Below are 16,898 nucleotides of genomic sequence, written 5' to 3'. Positions count from 1 at the left end.
TCCACCCTTTCTTCCTACAACTTTGCAAGGGACTCCTCTAGGCTCCTTTTATTTCGGAAAAGGAAAAGTGAGGCTTAGCAAAGGATGGCTACCCCTTCTCCCCTACGCATGGGTTAGGAATCCAGAAGCTCTAATGAGGGGGCTTCTTCAGGGTTGCGAGGGTAAGGCCCCCGTGCGGCTGACTCCTGGCTTGACAAACCACAAGCCCACCAAAATGAAGTAGCCCTTCTGGGAGCCACCGCTTTCTCTGGCGGTGGCATCGCCCCGCCCGGCTGCGGCCCGCGTCTGCGCATTCCTACGCCCTCGCCACGCCCCTCCGAAGCTTTGTGGGAAATGTAGTCCGACTTCCTGGGGTGGCGGTGCCGCGAGGGGCGGCATCGGTCCGCAGGCGGCCTCGGCTCCTTCTGGGAGAGGGTGAGTGAAGGGGCCGCGGCGGGAAGCGCCCGCTCCGGAGGGTGAGCGGGGCCTTGGCGGGAGGCGTCCAGCGCAGCCAGGCGAGGCCGCTTAGGGGTGGGGCGGGCTGCCGATGGGCCGCCACCTCTCTGACCCAGCGCAGCGCCGGGCTTTTCACTCCCGGTGTGCCTCCTCGCGCCCTGGGAGCCCCGCCGGTGAGAACGCCGAGAGCCGAGCGGTCGGGCGCGGCTCTTGGACCACCTGCCCCGCGAGCGGCCAGGGCAGAGAGCTCGGCCCAGGGGCCCAGCGTCGCCGGGGCAAGTGGGGCCGAAGCCTCTGCAAGTCGCTCGGACCCTGGGTTCCTGCCCGTCGCGAACCGTCCCCGGGAGCCGCCGTGAAAATCCCGGGGGATTCTCGACCGAGGTGCGGGTCTTGGGGCTCCAGCTCCGGCCCTTTGTGTAAGCCGCATCTCGCGGCCGCCCTCAGTGGTTTCCGATTCCTTGGGGCGCTGGCGCGGGCCCCGCTTCACTCCTCTCTCCGTAAGAATGGGGAGGGCCATCCTATGCAGATTTCTACTTGAGGGAATCCTTTTCTTTCTTCTTTTAAAGCAGTTTTTCCCCTCTTACCAAAAATAAAAAAGTTCACTATAGGACAGCTAGAAGGTCCAGAGGAGCAAAAAGGGAAAAATCATTTGAAAACTGTCAAAATCTGCATAGAAACGCTTTCTAAACAAATATGTGGATATTAGTATCCTTTTCTCCATTTACTTTAAAAAATGAGTTATGAAATACGTGTGCGCGAATCTTAAGCTCCGTGATTTCTTAATAAATATTTTTATCTGTGTAGTACAACTTAAGATGCGGAATAAAGTTTTTTTAATTTAATATTTTGAAACCATCCACTTACACTAGTTTTTAAGAACAGCTAAGTCAGCTTATTAATGAATACGAGGAAAAGTATGTCTGTGCCACGCTTAATCCTCTCTGTAGGCCTTAGTGTTCTTTCTCAGGGTTGTTGTGGGCTTTTTCTGATTTTTTGTTTAGTATTATAAGCAATAAAGCCCATCTGGCTACATTTATCTTTGCATTCTTATCTCATTCTGTAAATCTTCTCAAGTGAAATTTCTAAATCATACTGTAAAGTTTGTGATACCTTCTGTCCTGTTCTCTCTAGAACAGTAGTAGTTTATAAACATTGCAAGGTAAGGGTACCTTACTGACACACAGTTAAGTCTGAGTGTTACTGTTCTCTAAGTTTCTGAGAGGTGCGAACAATAAGGTGCAGCTATTTGCATTTTGAAAGTGAGTGAATATTTTTATGCAGTTTGCATTGTGTTTTTAAATCGTGTGTCTGATACACAAATATATTTTCAATTTCTATGCAGAAATGTTGCATATCTATATGTTCAGATGTGCAGACCTTCCCTTCATGTTTGGGTCTTTGACATCATTGTTGGGGAGTCTTTTATTCCATATGTCACAAGATACTCATCTGCATTTTCTTCTAGTACTTTAGTTTCACTTTATGTGCAAATTTCTATTCTTTTCCAAGTGGTAAGGTCTTGTTCTGAGTTACTGAATCATTCATCCTTTCTGTGGTGACCCAAGGACGAAAGAGCAGATAAAACCAAGGAGGGTCTTAGAATATAGGAACAGAAAATCCAGACCCTTATCGTCCTTCCTTCCCCCTGTTGTAACTAATAATGGATTTCAGGTCCTCCTGAGCAGTATAGCCTGTCTCCCCTCCTACCCCACAGAGAGAAGGTATTTGCCTTACTCTCCCTCCCCCTGCCCACCCAGTAAATGACCTGCAAGACCCCATCCCACTCCTTGCACCCTGGGTATAAAAGTGAATTAAGGACCGCTGTTCAAGATCGGTTCTCCCTTGAGCTGGCCCACTGTTCTGACAGCGTCTCCCACTCTAATAAACTTTATTTCCCTCTCATTCTGTCTCATGTCTGGAAATTCTTTTCCAACCCGCGCTTGGACTACGACATTTTTGGTGGCCCGTACAGGGACCTTGGGGCCTCTTCCCCCACCTCCTCTCTTCTTTCTCATAGGGACCCTCTGCAGACAGGCAAGTGCTGTGGAAGCAACTGAGGAACTCTGGCCAGGGTTTCCCTCTGGTGTGTTGCAAAGACCCCACTGTTCACTGTGCCCCAGTAACTGCCGCCCGAACGGGTGAGGGTCTCTCCTTTGTCTTCTTTCCAACTGAGAACTAGGCCAACCAATATTGTGTGCATGGGTCAGGCACTTAAAAGCCATTAGGGCGCCTGCCACATGAAGACTCCCGTGTGAGGATAAGGGGGACACGGAACAGATCAGGCCACAAGGGCATCCGCCCGCAGCAAGACAATTTCCATGTGCCATGTCAGGCACATAGTGATTGAAGGAAAACAGAGACCATTGTCCCCTCGCCACCGCCTCCCCAATAGGATTGAAGGCAGATTCCTCAGCCTTCTTCCCTGTCACTTCTTTCCTTTTCAGTCCAGATTGATTTACAGGAGCTTAGGTGTTGCTTCTGAGCTATCGCAAGAGTGGCTTCCACGTTTCAGGGAATCTCCAAACAGTGAGTCACCCGGTTGCTTCCAGGAATCTCTGTACATCCTGGGATCCTCTCTCAGACTCACCCCTTGGCTACATGCTCAGAAACTGGAAAATTTTGACCCTGTGGGAGACCTGGCCCCAATACAAACTGGGGGACCCCAAAAAAATATGGCCTCTGAATGGCACACTAGCTTTTGCCAAAAGCAGGGAAAGGACTCAGAATTTCCTTATGTTCTGTTGCCTCCCTGTCTCCTGTCCCCCTCTGTCTCTCTCCATCAGATTTCCTAGATGACCCTTACTCGACCTTTCATATCCACATGACCTCTTGTTTCTGAGGTTCTCTTTGGTCCAGGTCTTTCCCTGTATTCAAAAGCCTGAAGGATCAAAAACTCTCCTAACATTCTAAAGAATCCCCTTCTAACTACACTTACCTCTCAGGTGGGGAGGGAACTAAGCTTCCCCCACTCCTGAACATCCTAAAAAATTCCCTTCTTACTACTTTTATTTCTCAGGATGGGGAAGGACCAAGCTTCCTCCTGCAAATTCCCTTAACCCTTCAGATTCTTCTGATGGGACAAAGACCTCACTTCCCATCAGAGGGACAATCCAAGATTTTTATCAGCTAATCCTCCCCTGATATCAGAGTCAATTTGAGCACTATTTGGTCTATATTTTAGCTATAAAACTATGACTAAGCAACCCACTCCAGTACTCTTGCCTGGAAAACCCCATGGACAGAGGAGCCTGGTAGGCTGCAGTCCATGGGGTTGTGAAGAGCTGGACACGACTGAGGACTTCCCTTTCACTTTTCACTTCCATGCACTGGAGAAGAAAATGGCAACCCCCTCTGGTATTCTTGCCTGGGGAATCCCAGGGACGGGAGCCTGGTGGGCGGCCGTCTATGGGGTCGCACAGAGTCGGACACGACTGAAGTGACTTAGCAGCAGCACAGAAAGGAAAGATAACCTTTTGACGCAGGATGGCCATGATGTTCTATAGACTCTGGAGAAAACTGGTTAAAATGAAATTTTTTCTTGGAAACTGCAAAACCGGTTCTTTTTGTATATGCAGTTAAGAACATCTAGCTTATTAAAAGGCCTGCCTAGGGAAAAGCTTGAAGTTAACTCTTTCCATGTCCTTGAAATACACAGCCCACTTTACCTGAGACCTCAACCTTGGGCAAATTAGAATTTTTAAAAAAGGGGGGCGGGGGGGGGAAATCAAAGAGACATTTTAAATCTCCAGCGGAAAACTACGATCTGTCTGTATTTATGTATGTCTCAGTGTGTGTCTTTTGGGTTTTTTTTGATAATATTGCTGAAGTTGTAAATGAGTTCTAATTTATTGGCCTAAAGAAAAGTAAGCGCTTACAAATCAAACAATTCTAAATACAAGGGAAATTAACTTAAATGAATTTCAGATTGATGTGAACTGGGAAATATGCAGTATTAAGTATCTAGTATTAATGTTTGTTTGCTAATCTGATATAGACATATCTAAGAGTCATTAACATTAAGCATAATATTTCCTTTGTGCTTAGGTTTATTATAAGTTAAATATTGTTATATTGTTGTATCTGTTACAAGTTTGTCAACAAGAAAAGTACCTGTAGGGAAAAAAAAAACCTGAAAAATGTAAATGAGATATGAGCTTTTAGATAAACTATTAAGAATAATTATACTTTAGAAATGTCTGTCTAAAACAGCAGTCTCTCTAGATTTTGGTATCCTGAATATCTAGGGCTGTGCTAAACTAAGTGATGGAAGTTTATTGAATAGCTAGGCCATTTCCAAATAAAATAAGATTCTGAAACATTCATTACTGAACAATAACTTCTTCTTACAGAGAAACTAGTGATTTTGGACTTTTATTGAATAACGTTTGATGCCATCCTGAGATGTTCTCTAGAATTTTTTTTTAGAATTTAAAAACATAAATCACCGGTATTTATGTTCGCCAATCTATAGAATGCGAATAGAAAGGTCAGTTGTTGGTTGCTTAAGGAAAGTAGGATGTGTGTTTTCAGTAAAGAAGATACGAGGAATGAAATTACATTTTATGAAGGGAAAAGGAGGTAGGTCTCACTTACTGGTGACTGTTTCAGGATGGGAGAGCAGAGTAATGGGCACAGAAAGTGGTAAGCAGGTTTTATGAAAAGTGGACCCCAAGGGAAGAGTTTTGTTTTCTTGAGATGTTGAACTGCCTTTGATAATGGATTTTAAGTTTCTTTATCCCCGAAGTGATCTGTCCTATGTTTACCTTTGAAATCTTTGGTTAACTTTGGCTAAGTGAATAACTGTTGTTTCACTGTGACTTATATGATCCTATCTGACTGAGTGTTATAAACCCTTTTGATATTTATTGAAAACACTTCCTAAATCATTTGACTTCTAGCTAACTTTGGGATGCTTCAGAGGGCCTCTGAGACATCCCAAAGAGAGATATTAAACTACCTGAGTTGATTTGACATGTTAAATTACATGGGAAATATTGCTAGAAGAGTGATAAATCATCTCAGGTTATATTGTATGGTTGATCTTACTAATATTAAAATTAAGTGAAATTCATGAAAATCTGATATGTCCTGATAAAATGTCATTATAATTCTAGTTATCATGTTAAAGTGTTACAAGTCACAGCAATGGCCAGGCTACATTGTCAGTTGCAGTTTAATCAGATTTTAAACATGCCTTCTATGGTTTCACCCTAATGCCTTTGCAAGAATACTGCTACTTCAAGATTTATGGAAAAGACTTTTCTAAGATTAAGCGATAAACAAATTTTGTTTGTTATCTAGTAAACTGGTAACAGACTGGAGTTTAGTCTACTCTCTATGTTAAGACAACACAGTTTTCCTAGAATGAAGTTTTTGATAACAGATTATCAATTTCTTTGCCTTTAAGTGGTTTATATTTGTTTTTAAAATCTTTTGTTACTTTGGTAAAGTAAATCAACATTATTTAAGATTACGGTGCATGTAGACAAAGCTCATTCTGCTTCTACAAAATATAAGCCCTCACGGATAGACTTTTGCTATCCTGATGTCCTTAAGACGTGTCAACAGTCTACTCCTAAATTGGGGGATTAAAAATCGGTGAACAGCAGCTGTAAGTCAAAGAGTCAGGGCTACGGGAAGTCCAAGACGGCCGCTTGGCTTTTCCCGGCTCCCTGACAAGTCTCATTTTTATTTGGTGGGTTAAAGCCTTCCCTGCCTACAGGGTTAATGCCCTCGCAATGACAAAAAAATTATATTTCACTTAATATTAAGTTCTAGTTTTGTTAATTAAAGTCTGTTTACTTCCGAGATAGTTCCTTGTTGTTATGTTATATTGCTAAAAGGTTTAATTAATTAAGTTATTAAAAAGGACACTCTAAGTTTGTTTCTAAAGCTTAGCTGAGTAACCAGTCTTTGAATAAAGGTCAGATGCTCCATGATGTACAATGAGGAGATTCACATCTGGCTATAATTATTTAAGTCAGATGACCTGTGGTATACTGGACTCTACCTAATGAAAGTTCTTGACTTATAATTCTTTCTTATGACCTTACTAATAACTGCTGGCTTTGTTATTTTCTATGTTGCTTGTTTCAGATGGTTGTTTCTTAACGTTACTAAATGTGTGACTGAGCCTGTGATAAAATGTGGATAGGCAGTTCCATATGAGATCAATGGTTATAACAGTGTAACTCTAGATATGGGAAGAAGCAACATGAGGGAATCATTTGCTGGACCAAGAGGCTAGTAAGACAGGTATAGTCCAGAGACTTGCTGCTTGCAAGGTCTGGTCCTGTAAGAGCACAGTTGAGTGGACTGTCTGTGGAATCTTCAGTAGACTTGAGAATGAGCCTTCCCAGCACCGCCGGACACAACAGCCCTGAAATGCCCCCAAAGCATGGTCAGATATGTGACTATGAAGGGACCCTGCTGACTGGAAGTTGGCACTTGCCAGCTGCCTCTAAAATCATTACATCATGACCACTGCAAGCTGCTGGCCTTCAACACCCCTTGAAAGGAGTTCAGGGTGGAGATCAGAAATAAGGCACTCTGTGCTCTGGGAAAAACTCAGAAGACCCGGCCTTGAGATCATCAGATGCTTTGAGGTAAAGATTCTCTGAGCCCCAGTTCTTGCCTCTTCTCGTACCCAGAGAAACACGAACGTCGTGAACCAGCCTAGTCCTGGCTTTCCTGGCTAGCTCCTCAGCAGCGTGTCTACTTCTATTCATCTTTGGGCCACGCACCTCTAACTTCTGGGTTAAGTTTGTTTCTTCTAGAGTACAGCACATCTCCAAGTGATAGTATGACAAGAATATACCCTGACCAACACCAGACAGTGCTGAAACAGGCGGCCTTATCATTCCATGGACGCTCGTCTCCCTCCGTAAATGCACCCTGGCAGAGAGCAGGCAAAGAGCCCAGAGCCCCGTGACAGCCTGAAGAAGTCAGAGCGGTCATCGCCCCTTTTCCTTTGAGACTGGTTTCCGAAACGCCTGAGAAGGGAAATGGGTAGATAGTTAGATATGAGCAGGGCATCAACAGGGGCCAAAGAATTGACCCTAAAAATAAAGAGAGGGGGGAATGTGGTGACCCAAGGACGAAAGAGCAGATAAAACCAGAGGGTCTTGGAATGCAGGAACAGAAAACCAGACCCTTATCGTCCTTCCCTCCCCCATGTTGTAACTGTTCATGGACTTCAGGTCTCCTGAGCAGTGTAACCTGTCTCTCCTCCTACCCCATAGAGAGAGGGTATTTGCCTTACTCTCCTCCCGCCCACCCACCCAGTATATATGCCTCGTCCCATCAGCAAGACCCCATCCCACGCCTTGCACCCTGGGTATAAAAGTGAACTAAGGACCGCTGTTCAAGGTCGGTTCTCCCTTGAGCTGGCCCACTGTTCTAACAGCGTCTCCCACTCTAATAAACTTTATTTCCCTCTCATTTTGTCTCGTGTCTGGAAATTCTTTTCCAACCTGTGCTCGGACCACGACATTTTCTTCATTGATGTGAACTGTCACATGTTTTCATATCCTGAATTCTTAAGTATAAACTTTTTCCTGAACTGTTTGTGTTGCTAGGATTTTAATTTATTCCATTAGCCCTTTTCCCTGTTAGACTATGACATCAATGAGGGTAGAGAGTTTATTTTGTTTGCCCTAAGAATAGGTGCCTGGTACACGGTAGGTGGCCAACAGTATATCTGGTGAATGAGTGATTCTCCCCATGCAGTGGCACTGTGTACTAAATTTGTGTATGTGGCCAGTCATGTCCAATTCTTTGGGATCCCATGGACTTTAGCCTGCTAGGCTTCTGTGTCCGTGGGATTTTCCCAGCAAGAATACTGGATTGGCTTGCCATTTCCTCCTCGAGGGACTCCTATAATATTTGGAGGGCAAGTTTGCTATTTCCTTTAAGAAATTTCCTTGCTATTGTTTCATAACACAATTAACTTTTAAAAAAGATCATCTTTTCCGTAATTAACCTCACAAAATTATTATTTAGGTATAACTTGGTTGGGAATGTGTTAAGTTTATAAATTAATTTCAAAGAAGTGACAACTTAGGATATTGTGACATCTTATCCAGGAAGATGGTATGTCTCTCTTTGTTCAGCTTTCTTTAAATAAGTTTAATCAGTAAATTAAATGGCTTTTTTTTAATGGTATTCTTCACATAATAAATACCATATACTTCTTATTTGGCTTATCTGTAGGTATTATATTGTAGACAAAAAAATTCACAACCTAAAAGTTGGGAGTTATGTTTTATTCAGCAGAAATTTTTATGACCTCAAGCACAAGCCTGGGAGGCAGCGTCTATCTCAAGTAACCCTGAGAAAACTGCTCTAAGGAGGCTGGGGAGGAGCCAGGGTATATATAGGAGTTTTACAACAAAGGGCAGGTAGTCTGAATGTCAAAAGATGATTGTTAATTAAAGAAAACTGGATAGCTCAAGGAATTTAGCACTTTTCTGTGTATGGGAGGATGCGAGAGTCAGGGCTCACTGAAATCATTCCTTTGATAGGCTCCTGGGCTGCCTGGGGCTGGTATCCTATGTTTTCACACCCTGAGTTTCCTCAAGGCTTACTGTGGGGAGGGGCTGAAGTCTGATGTCTGCTAGATGCCAGGTATCCTTTCTTTCCTGAATTCCCCTCCAGGCTCCCCAGCTCACTGGTGGCGGATGCAACCCTGGTAACTATGATATCCTTTGTTTACTGATATGGCAGGCAGTATTCCATTTCTCAGTATTTTTTTTTTTTTGGCAGGAGTCTTGTTTCTCACATCTTTTCCTTCCCTCAGCTCCATCTTCTCTGGATCCTGCCCATCCCCTGGGAAGGACACCACAGGAAGGAAGGAGAAGGCAGTGGCTGCTGGGCCTCTACTTTGGGGAGTTCAGGTAAACTCAGCTTTCTCTCAAACTTCTCTCTTACTCCCTGCTCCTGTAGTGTAGGTAGGTCTCACCACAGAAAACAGAACAATTGAGATTTCTGAATGTCGGATGTTTCCCACAAAACCCTCCCTCAATGTCTCTCAGTTCTGTTCTCAGCTGCCAGTTCCTTATTCAGCTGGATGCCTTGGCCTGTTAATTTGTTGGTGCAGTTCAGGGGTCAAAAAAGGAACAGAAATCATGTGCAAGATGGTCCTTATAGGTGCTTATAGGGCTGTGGACTCTCCAGGAACATAAAAGAGGTCACATTTCTACAGGGAACAGTCATGATGATTGCACACGTATACGATAATAAGAAATTAAAAGACGCTTACTTCTCGGAAGGAAAGTTATGACCAACCTAGAGAGCATATTCAAAAGCAGAGACATTACTTTGCCAACAAAGGTCCATCTAGTCAAGGCTATGGTTTTTCCAATAGTCGTGTATGGATGTGAGAGTTGGACTGTGAAGAAAGCTGAGCACCAAGGAATTGATGCTTTTGAACTGTGGTGTTGGAGAAGACTCTGGAGAGTCCCTTGAACTGCAAGGAGATCCAACCAGTCCATTCTGAAGGAGATCAGCCCTGGGTGTTCTTTGGAAGGAATGATGCTAAAGCTGAAACTCCAGTACTTTGGCCACCTCATGCGAAGAGTTGACTCATTGGAAAAGACTCTGATGCTGGGAGGGATTGTGGGCAGGAGGAGAAGGGGACGACAGAGGATGAGATGGCTGGATGGCATCACTGACTCAATGGACATGAGTCTGAGTGAACTCTGGGAGTTGGTGATGGACAGGGAGGCCTGGCGTGCTGTGATTCATGAGGTCTCAAAGAGTCGGACATGACTGAGTGACTGAACTGAACTGAACTGAGCAATAATAAGAAAAAGTACTGTTAAGTACCCAGGTTTTCCAGAGTTCAGGAGAAAGAGAAGATCAGCATGGTGACCAGAAGTAGGGTTAAGTAGGGATATGTGGAGAGGATTTGCTGTAGTGAAGTCAGGGCATCTGAAGTTTAAATTCCAAATATTATTTAACAGCTGCACTGTCTCGGGTGAGTGGTCTGACTTCCCTAAGCATTAGTTCCTCATGGTGATGACAGAAATAACAGCATTAACTGAGTGTTTGCCACATACCTGACACCGATAAGAATTTCACTGGACTTGTTTCATTTAATAATACCTACTTCATAGGTGTGGTGAAAGATCAAATGAGATAAAAAGAGCCCAGCATTGGTTCCTGGAATGTTGAAAGTACTAGCTCAGTTGTAGGCATTCTTAGCATTATTCCAGACACTATACTTGGTGTTTTATTAGAGTTTGTCAACCGAAAAAAAATGCACAAGACGAGAATTGTGAGTTAAGTTTTATTTGGGGCAAAATGAGGACTGAAGGCAGCATTTCAGATAGCTCTTAGAAACTGCTCCAAAGAGGTAGGGGGGAAGGTTAATATGTATGTGATTTTGGGGAAGGGGGAGTACATGCAATCAAGCCCCCTTTTTTTTTTTTTTTTTTTGCAGAAGGTTACTGCTAGTCACAAGGAGCAGATGTCACCATGAAGGATTTTAGTGCTTTTCTAGATATGACAGGATGCAAGAACTGGGCTCATAATATTGTCTCCTGGAAATAACTATCTAAAGACCTGTTTTGCCAGTTTTCCCAGAAGACAGGTGCTTCATTCCTGATCTCCACCCTGAACTCTTCTCAGGGGGTGTTGAAGGTCAGCAGGTGCAGCAGCTCGTGTGTAGAGGTAGATGGCATGTACCAATTTGTAGGTGACAAGCTTTACAGGTGGAGTGAAGGCAGCAAGGGACTGGAAGTAAGAGGGAACCAGAGACAAAGTTGGGGTCAAGTACCAGGAAGGAGGAGTTTGTGTGCTGGGTGGGGTGGTAGGCCTGAGAGTAGAGGAGAAGTCAGAGGAATTTAAATAAGGGAGTTGGCATGATGAGAGCTTTTCTGAGAAGCAGCAGAAAAAAATCAGAGGTAAAAAGGGCATAAGGAGCCTAGGCTAGTTTTGCTGTGAGAGATTGCTTGAAGTGGATCCTATTAGTTTTTGCTAGAACTTGAAGTTGTTGCTTCTCTGGAAAAGGAAGTAAGACATCAGGATGATTGGACTCAGGAAACTCTTAAGTTCTTAGGTGTTTTGTTGTTTTACTTTTTAAGTTTAGGTATAGTTAACCTTGTCTGCCATCCTAAAGGACTTGTGGTATTTTCTCTAGTCATAAGGTCTTATGTTAGGAGTCTCTTGAATATGTCACTTGGTTATTTATAAAAGGAGCCAGTCTAAAGACTTCATGAAGACAGACGTTGACTGTCATGGTTTCTCTTTGTACTGCTTTCTCTCCTCAGTGTTATCAAGCTCAGTTTTAAAAGGAAACATAATTCACAAAAATAGGTACTATCAGAGAATTTCTGGAAAGGAGGAAGATTTAAGGTGGGGGAGCACTCAGAAGATTTTCGTTGATGAAGGCTTCAGTTTGGTTGTCAATAGCCTTGATTTTATTTTATTTAGTTAAAATGCATGCATGCTGCCTGCTAAGTTGCTTCAGTCATCTCTGACTCTTTGCAACCCTAAGGACTACTGTAGCCTCCCAGGTTTCATAGGGTTCTCCAAGCAAGATTACTGGATTGGGTTGCCATGCCCTCCTCCTGGGGATCTTCCTGACCCAGGGATTAAACCTGTGTCTCCAGTGACTCCTGCCCTGCAGGCAGATTCTTTACTGCTGAGCCATCAGGGAAGCTCATTTAGTTTAATAGTGCTAACTACATTTTTAAGTCAACTTTATTTTTCAGGTCTCATTTACATAAAATAACCCAGTTAAAGCATACAATTCACTGAGTTTTGACAAATTTGTGCACCAACATCACCAGTGTCCCCGTCAAGCTGTAGAACATTGTCATCACTCCAGAAAGTATCCTCACCTATTTCCTATCCACAGCTCCCATCCCAGGTTTCACCTGCTTCCTACACAAAGCTCCCATCCCAGGCAATCACTGGTTTGATTTCTAAATACTTAAGTATTTGTTTCCTAAAGTTAAGGACCCTGTTTTATGTCCTTACACTAATACAATTCTGTTAGCTGATCTGCTGACCTTAGTCCTGTTTTGCCACAAATGGCCTTTATCTGATCCAGGAACTAATCCAGTTCTCACCTGGCATCTAAATGTCCTGTCTCCTTAGTCTCCCTGAATCTGGAACAGTTTCTCAGTCTTGGTCTTTGATGACCTTGACACTTTCAAAGAGTATAGTGATTGATTTAGGATGTATCAGTGGAGTGTTAGAGCTGTATTCCTTCTTTCATCTTCCCTAATATTTCCGTCTTTCCTATATTAACCAGTTATGTGACTGTGAATTGCCCAAGTATAACTTGCTAAGTTTTATCCTCTTTTTCTGAGTATAAATATTAAGCATATAGTTGTAAAAAAAAATTAAGGTGATAAGGTTATAAGATATACTTCTAGGTCTCAAATCCACAAAAATGACTGTGGATGTACATTCTGCTAGCCTTTTAAGATGCCTTTTTGTATCCTTTGTCCATTTTTATGTTGAGTTGTTTATATATTAAAGAAGTGGATATTAGTCCTTTGCCATAAATTGCCATTCTTGTTCCCTGTCATTCAGCTTTCTTTTAAAATTTTTTGTAATCTTAGGCTACAAATAAAGTTTTATGCAGTTAACATTTCTTTTCCTTTGTTTGTCTTTGGAATTATTGCTATGAAAGGTTTTCTGTAGCCTAAGTTTATAGAAATACGTTTCTACGTTTTCTACTTGTTTTTATCATTTTAAATTTAGTTTCTTGAGCTACCTGGAATTTATTGTACACATGTGAGGTTGGACTCTTAACTTCATTTAATGTGTGGTGAGGCATTTCATCATCCATCCTTTCATTAAACATATTTTTAGCACCTGCCTACCATGTGCTAAGCAATGTTCTGGATGATGGGAAGGTAGTAGTGAAAGAAAGACAAAGCCCTTTCCTCCTTGATTTTCTCTTCTAGAAAGAGAAGGCAGCAATGAAGAAGAAGAAATACTACTGAGGATGTTGTTACATGCTGTGGTCACCAAACAGTAGGGTGGCCTGGCTGCGTGTGACATGCTGTCTGCTTTATTTAGGCAGAACTGGGTTGGCATGTTTGAGGTGATGGCATTCAAACATTGAAATAATATACACCTATTGAAATAATATATTGAGTACTCTGCTTATTCTTGAAAGATTTGAGATACTCCCTAAATTTACACTAAATTAGATACACTAAATTAGATAATACACTAAATTTATACATGTATATAAAATGTTTACATATAACATATTTAGATACATATACATACACACTTGAGTTTATTTTTCTGAATTCTGTTCTGTTGCTCTATTTCTACTCTAGTACCACTCTATTTTATTTGTTTTAGAATTTACTTTGTTAGTTTATAAAGAACATCCCTTCCTCCTTTGGTTACTATACTGTTCGTAAACATTTATCCTTAGGGTCAAATTTTATTAACTGTTATCAAGTTCATCAGAAACCGTTAAAAAATATGCAGTTTTGATTTGAGCTTACCAACTATATCAATTTGAGGAAGATTACCATCTTTACAATATTTATTCTTCCTATTGAGTAAAAAAAATTACCTTTCCTTTTATTCAGGTCTTTCATTATGGCTTTTGTTAACTTTCATCATGAGAATCTTGCTTATTCCTAGTAAGTGTATTCCGAGGTGTTTCAATTTTTGGTGCTATGGTGATTGTGATTTAACCAGAGTTATGACTTGGTTAAAAGAAATTAAGACACTGGGTTGCTGAGACTTACATCTGAAAACATTGTGCTACTGTGGTGTCTAAAACTTTATCACTATTGTGTCTTCTTTATAAAATATATTTTCATTATTAAAATATTCCTATTTATTCCATTTGATATTTGGCCTTTATAAAGAATAACAATATCAAAAACCTCTGTGTTTTATATTTGAGGAAACCTCTGCATGAAGGAGATAAACCCATGAAGCTGCTTATTTCAAATACCATGATTTACCATGAGCTTAATGTAGTGCTGGGGAGAAAAAGACCCATAATAAGTGGAAACGAGAAAGGGAGAAAACATCTTAAGAGATTAGCAACAAATACATTCTATGACTGATACAGTTAAGTTTCAGTTTAGCTTTTTAAATGGAAAAGGCAATGGCACCCTACTCCAGTAGTCTTGCCTGGAAAATTCCATGGACGGAGGAGCCTGGTAGGCTGCAGTCCATGGGGTCGCTAAGGGTCTGACACGACTGAGCGACTTCACTTTCACTTTTCACTTTCATGCACTGGAGAAGGACATGGTGTTCTTGCCTGGAGAATCCCAGGGACGGGGGAGCCTGGTGGGCTGCCATCTATGGGGTCACACAGAGTTGGACACGACTGAAGTGACTTAGCAGCAGCAGCTTTTTAAAATGGCTTTCTATACTAATCTACCCAGGGTTCCATAGTATGCTTCATAGTAGGGACAAGCTCTGAGGCCTGTGGCAGGAGTGGAGGGGGTAGTAGGTTCTGCACTTCAGGGAATGAGAAGAATCTAGGAAGGTAGAGAAGACCAACATATAACCCATCAGAGTCTAGATTTGGGCTTTTAATTTTGCCTTATTATTAACTGATTGAAAGTAGGTTAATTTTTTGGAAAGAGAATATCATATTTATTATTGCTTTTTAATGCATTGGTTTTTTAAAATGAATTTATTATTTTTTACATTTTTTGGCTGCATTGGGTCTTTGTGGCTGCACGTGGCTTTCTCTAGTTGTGGTGAGCACAGTCTGCTGTCTAGTTGGGGGGCTTGGGCTTCTCATTATGGTGGCCTCTCGTCACAGAGCACAGTCTCTTGGGCACGCAGACTTCAGTAGTTGCAGTGCCTGGGCGCAGTAGTTACAGCTTTGGGCTTACATGCTCCACAGCGCGTAGAATCTTTCCGGACCAGGATTGAACCCGTGTCCCCTGCATTGATAGGTGGATTCTTAACCAGTGGACCACCAGGGAAGCCCAGAAAGAGGGTATCATATATATGAGCTATTACCTTTTTCACAAAGGGGCTTATATTTTATTTCCACATATATTCTACCTTAGATATCTGTTATTGATATGGTCTCATCCCTGTTTTTTATTTGCTTTTGCCTGCTGTATCTCGTCTGTGTGTGTGCGTGCTCAGTTGGACAGTCATGTCTGACTCTTTGTTACCCCATGGACTGTAGCCCACCAGGCTCCTCTGTCCATAGGATTCTCTAAGCAGGAATACTGGAGTAGGTTGCCATTTCCTCCTCCAGGGGATCTTCCCGATCCAGAGGTTGAACCTGCATCTCCTGTATCTCCTGCACTGCAGGCAGATTCTTTACCACTGAGCCACCTGGGAAGCCCGTGTCTTTTCTCTAGCATCCCCACTTTTTAAAACTTTTTGGTTTGTGTTTTATGTGTGTCTCTTATATGTATGTATGTGTTAGTTGCTCAGTTGTGACTGACTCTTTGCAGCCCCATGGACTATAGCCCGCCAGGCTCCTCTGTCCATGTAATTTTCCAGGGTCTCTTGTATGTGCCATATAATTGTATTTTAAGCCAATTTTACTGCTTTTCTCTTTTAATAGATAAAGCCAACCCATTTACATTTGTTGTTATACATGTATTGAGTCATTCTTTTGTTATTTAATGATTTATCATTATTATGCTTTCTTGTTTCATCCCCTTTCTTTAGAACATTTTTCAAACTGATGATTTTTCTCATTTCTTTTTTTCCTTTCATAAAATGGAATTTCTGCCATGTATTTATATACTACTAGTAGCTACTTTTGGTGACAGAGGATAAGATGGTTGGATAGTATCACTGATTCAGTGGACATGAACTTGGGCAAACTCTGGGAGATGGTGAAGGACAGGGAAGCCAGGCGTGTTACAGTCCATGGGTTTGCGAAGAGTCTGACATGACTTGGTGACTGAACAACAAGTAGCTACTTTTACTTTTCTCAATAGTATTTGTCAATAATTTTTAACGTTTTTGTTATTTTGATATGTTGATTTAAAAGTACTAGGAGGAAATAAATGATGAGGTAGAAAGAAATATAGTAAACTCTGTGCCTCAGGGTTGACACTTTTTCTAGAGTTCATAGCCAGTAGGATGTAAAATATCCAGGTTGCTTGGAAATTGGTTTCATTCCATCTCTGAACTCATCAGTCCTTTTCTCTCTTTTGCCTATTCACATATTACAGTGCTCTCCGCCCTTAAATGAACCTTTTCCATTGCTTTATTTCCATAACTTATTCCTTACTTCTTTTCATACAGTCTTTTTTTTTTTTCTCATCTTCACAAAAAGTTTGAAGTAGTTTCATCTGGCTGCTTCTGATTCCTCATCTTCCATTTATTCTTTCATCCACTGTAAATTGACTTCTTCCTTCATCAATCTTCTGAAATTAGCTAATTTTCAAATCAGACATTCTTTTCAACCATCATGCCATTCGACCTACCTGACTTCTGATAGTGTTGACTAGCCCCTCTTCCTTGAAACCCCTTTTCCCCCAAGTTTC

The 16,898-nt window shown here is 41.9% G+C and overlaps 1 protein-coding gene across 33 annotated transcripts in view; it reads left to right on the top strand.

Annotated features, from left to right (window-relative positions):
* The first annotated feature begins 310 nt into the window (after positions 1-310).
* Positions 311-16,898, top strand: part of ZNF454 (zinc finger protein 454) — a 48,331-nt gene continuing 31,743 nt past the window's right edge. For 16 of the 33 annotated variants that reach the window (XM_069590493.1, XM_069590505.1, XM_069590488.1 and 13 more), the window contains exons 1-2: positions 329-414; positions 9,233-9,329. The gene's annotated coding sequence lies outside the window, so the exon portion shown is untranslated. Of the gene's footprint in view, positions 415-9,198; positions 9,330-16,898 lie in introns of all 33 variants that reach the window. The other 17 variants (XR_011257102.1, XM_069590504.1, XM_069590483.1 and 14 more) reach the window with 4 other exon arrangements.

Source organism: Ovis canadensis, chromosome 5, assembly GCF_042477335.2.
Source record: "Ovis canadensis isolate MfBH-ARS-UI-01 breed Bighorn chromosome 5, ARS-UI_OviCan_v2, whole genome shotgun sequence".
NCBI classification, from domain to species: domain Eukaryota; kingdom Metazoa; phylum Chordata; class Mammalia; order Artiodactyla; family Bovidae; genus Ovis; species Ovis canadensis.
Note: the sequence above shows the minus strand (reverse complement) of the source record. Positions and strands in the feature narration are given on the sequence as shown.